The sequence below is a fragment of the Chlamydotis macqueenii genome, chromosome Z (genome assembly GCF_036417535.1).
Source record: "Chlamydotis macqueenii isolate bChlMac1 chromosome Z, bChlMac1.mat, whole genome shotgun sequence".
Lineage (NCBI taxonomy): Eukaryota > Metazoa > Chordata > Aves > Otidiformes > Otididae > Chlamydotis > Chlamydotis macqueenii.
Genome location: NC_141593.1, coordinates 55,346,153 through 55,350,761, shown reverse-complemented (window position 1 = coordinate 55,350,761; position 4,609 = coordinate 55,346,153). Strand labels below are relative to the sequence as shown.

General features: G+C 45.9%; 1 pseudogene; it reads left to right on the top strand.

Annotated features, from left to right (window-relative positions):
- Nucleotides 1-1,162: 1,162 nt before the first annotated feature.
- LOC147596355 (uncharacterized) lies at nucleotides 1,163-2,688 on the top strand (annotated as a pseudogene).
- Nucleotides 2,689-4,609: the final 1,921 nt, after the last annotated feature.

Below are 4,609 nucleotides of genomic sequence, written 5' to 3'. Positions count from 1 at the left end.
CAGAGCTGGTTCCCAGAAATCTAGCCCTAGCCCCCGGCATGCGCCCAGAGATACATATCACCCGGTAATGGGCATGCATACCGCCCAGTAATGGATCACCCGGTAATGGGCGTGCATATCACCACCAGGTGAGGGGTGCGGCTAGGAAAACCAGCTCTCAAAATGCAATGAAAACAACCAACATAAAAAGAGACACCTCTTCGAGACTTCTACACTTCTTTAACACTACACTTCTTCGAGACTTCGACACTTCTTCTACACTTCACTTCACTTCATTCAACGGAATACACATTCGCCAGAATACACATCCACAGAACCGACATCGAGACGACCAACACCAGACGGATCGTTCCCCCATCGAGCGCACTGAACTGTCTGGACGCCGCAGCTCCCTGGTGGTAGCTATTACAACCGAAACTCTTTTCCATCTTTCCTTCCTTTCTCTCCTTTCTCTTCCATTTACAAACTTCTTATTGGGTTAATCAACACTCCAGAATACACATCCACGGAACCGACATCGAGACGACCAACACCGGACGGATCGTTCCCCCATCGAGCGAACTGAACTGTCTGGACGCCGCAGCTCCCTGGTGGTAGCTATTACAACCAAAACACTTTTCCCTCTTTCCTTCCTTTCTCTCCTTTCTCTTCCATTTACAAACTTCTTATAGGGTTAATAAAACTACCTGGCACTTGACTCCATTTTGAGTCTCTGTTCCCGAGAATATGAACAAAACCACGCTCCAGTGTGTGAGAGGTCGGTCCAGCTGCCCCTAGCCTCCCAGACTCGTCTGAGGTCGGCTAGAACGCAAGGGGGCCCTCCTCTCGTCTGAAATCGGAACGTGACATTATTTAATTGGCATAGTTGGCAGGATTCTCGGAGAAACAGAAGGTGTCCAGTTGCTTTATTAGAGACTGTGTGTGTGTGTGTGTGACTGAGACGTACACTGGTATGAAGCGAGTGCTGAGTCCGGATCCGCGGTTCTGTTTGTCCACAAGGAAAACAGCCGGAGAAGAACGAAGAGATAGAATTGAGCAAAAGACAAGTATCTTTCGTGAGAAATTTGAAAGGTGTGTCCTCCTGAGAGTGTCGGGGGGGGGGAATTGTGGTAGAATTGTGGTGTGGCCCTCTCAGGACGAAATAACTCCCCTCTTTGGTGAGATGGGTGCTTGCGAATCTGCAAATATTTGTGGTGAGATCCCCGCAACAGTATTGAATGGGGATTTAGAGAAATTGGATGACCTTTTGAAAAAATATCATGCTCGCCTGTCCCTTCAATGGCAAGAATGGGTGAAAAATCATTGGTTCCAACCACAGAGTATAGTGGATAGGATTGTGGTATTGCAGAACGACTCCAAACTTAGGCCCAGGAAGGGAAAAGCTATAATTTGTGCCGTTTTAGGGGCAAGCCTGGCAGCAGCTATAGAAGATAGGAGGCAGAGATTGTGTCAAGATAATGCCGTGATAGACTCTTTGAAACTGGCAGTTGAGTCATTACAGGAACAATTAAAAGAGACCAAGCAGTTGTTGTTGGAAAAGAAACATTGAACAAAGAATTGTGGAGAGAAAATGACTGTGTGGAGAGGTGGAGTTGAAGTTAGAAGATAAAGGAATCAGGCAAATCTACCCTCAGGGGGACTTGCAAAAAGCAAAAGAAATTATAGAGAGTCCCCCTCACATGTATCCCCCAGTTAAAACTAAGTATGTGTATGAGGGAGAAACGGATAACCATCCCCAAGTTGTTACTAAAGAGGTTCCGTTTACAGCAACTGAATTGGCAAAATTAAGGAAGGATTTTGCAAGGACTCCAAAGGAATCGGAAACAGTATGTTTGGAGAGTGTCGTTGTCGGGAGGGGATGGAATCTTGTTGTCAGAAAAGGAAGCGAAAGGATATTGGGGTCCGGGTGTGTTTTTAACTACTGGCAATTATTAGGCCCCGTGGTCTTTGACACAGAGGGCAGCATATTGGGCTGGGGGGCTGAACCCTTTGGAGAGGGGAGACCCCCTAGCCATCACAGGCACAGTGGATCAACTGGTGGAGAGTGTGCAGAAGGCTGCTTGTTTGCAAATGATGTATGATAGAGAGCTCAAACCTAACCAGGGCTCTCCAATGATGATGCCTGTGGATCCTGAACGGATGACTCCTCTAATTCGAGGACTTCCTGATTCCCTGAAACCTATTGGGATCCAGCTACAGGGGAAGATACAAAGTACCCCTGTGGCAGACAGACTTACTGGTGCTCTGGAGGGAACAGTGACCCCTGACCATAGAAGGACAGGGAGGAAAGTGTGGACATGGGGAGAAGTAGCCCAAGAACTCATAAATTTTGGGAGGAAATACGGTCCCGTTGGTGAAATTGGGCAAAAAACTGAAACCAGAGCTGTAAGAGCCACAGGAAAAGGTGAAGGGCAGCCAGCACTGGTCAAGAGAAGTCACGATTCTAAGTCAGTCCGACTTACTGATCCTGGGAGAGGGAGACCCCTCAGCCGTCAGGAATGGTGGCAACTGGGACTCCAGACAGGTATTCCCCGAGATTTAATGGATGGGCTTCCAACACAGAAATTGGAGAAACTTGTGCAAACACGGTCGGGGCAAAAAGTCAATTTTGGAACAACCCCTAGTGCCCCACCATGGATAGACCTTGGGGAAGAAACTGATGCAGCAAGGAGGGTGATGGGAAACTAGTTCCTCTGTTCCCCGAAGTGGGGGTGGGGGGAACAACTCACCTTAAATGTGAGAGGGGATTTGTTGATTACAGTGGCTGTAGGGCCACAGAAAAGAACAGTAACCTTTGTGGTTAACACGGGAGCACAAGTCACCACACTGATGCAGACTGAGGAGGAGCAATGTGGAATTTTGACTTTGTCAAAACAAGCAACAACTCCCCCCAACTCGCCTCTCAATTGCTTTTTCTTTTTTTTTTTTTTTCCTATTCTATTCCTCTTTCTCTAACCCGAGAAGCAAGTTCTATTTTGTAGGAGGAAGAAAGCACCAGACCAGAACCCGACATGCCTGCAGAGCAAGTGATAAAACCTATCAGTGAAGACATCTCCCTTTAGGAGACTATAATACAACCTACTTGCAACACCCACAGACTGCAGCTGGACCATTTGCTGGAGGGGTCAGAGCCAGAAAAGGACATTACTGGATCTGCCTACAAAATAGTACCAGCAAACTGGTCAGGGGTTTGTTATATTGGAATTATCTGGCCTCTTATTTTTCCTGCTTCCAGAAGCAGAGAGTCCCCAACTAGGAGTGAAACTGTATGATAATTTGGGCGATGAAGGTGTTGCACGCAATAAGCGAGCTATATTCCACATAGGTGGAAAGCAAAAATGGGGGAAAAATGAGTGGCCTCCCAAGAGGATAATACAGCATTATGGGCCGGCCACTTGGAATCCTACTGAATTGTTAACAGGGGCTCGGGAACCAATTTATAACCTGAACCGCATAATTCACTTGCAGGCAGTTTTGGAAATCATTACCAACAAAACCGCCGATGCTATAGATCTCTTGAATCAACAATCTCGAGAGATGTGCACTGCGATCTTGCAACACCGCATGGTTTTGAATTATTTGTTGGCTGAAGAGGGAGGAGTATGTGGGAAGTTAAATATTTCTAATTGTTGTTTAAAAATAAGGGACGTAGGTGAGGTGGTTCTACAACTAACCTCAGATATCAGAAAACTAGCCCATGTCCCCACTCAGACATAGAATGGCTGGGATGGTGATTTGTGGTCCTGGCTACCAGGAACACTATGGATGAAATGACTTTTATTTTATTTGCTATGTGGGTTAGCAGCCTTAATGTTTTTGCCTTGTATTATACTGTGCCTAATTCAATTAATCCAGTGTGGTGACCCGCATGCAAGCGGTCACTGTGACTTCACCCGATGGGGTTAAACATATCAGATTTGTACGGCAACCCAAACATGTAACTGTTAGAATCATATAACTTTACCACTTTTAACTTTTCTGCTTGCTATAGAGACTATTGGCTTTTGTCAGCAAGACCGCATGGCAGTTTTCACCCCCCCCCACCTTTTCCCCGCCTTTGCTTACAGATCCATCATAGATGTGAACAAGAGACTCCTGAATGAACTGCAAAACTGAACTTTATTGTAAAACATATATTAACTAGATTAATAAGCACTAACAACACACAAGAACTGTGAAAACAGCTTATGCACAACAATCATAGTAGTAACAGTAAATCAGAGAACCTAACAGAAAAATAAAACCAATAATTGCAGCCCCTAACAGCAAACACATTAACACCCACAGACACCCCCAATCGACCTCCTCAGCACTTTCGCCGTGGGCAGCACCAGCTCCCTCTCCCTCAGTCCCTGCAGCAGGTATCATGAAGCTGGAAGTGGAACAACAAAAGGAAAACCTTAACAATCATGAAAGTTAAGGGAAACCTCTTGAAATTAATGATACCAACCTCACTGATCGCCTTGTGTGGTGATCAGGTGCTTGACTAGGTCTCTCCCCTTCACCGAGCGGCGACATCTCATTAGTGACATTCTAATGATAAGAGAACATTACACCACCATAGCCAAGCAACAGGAAAAGTAAAGGAATAAAGGAAAGGAGAAAACGC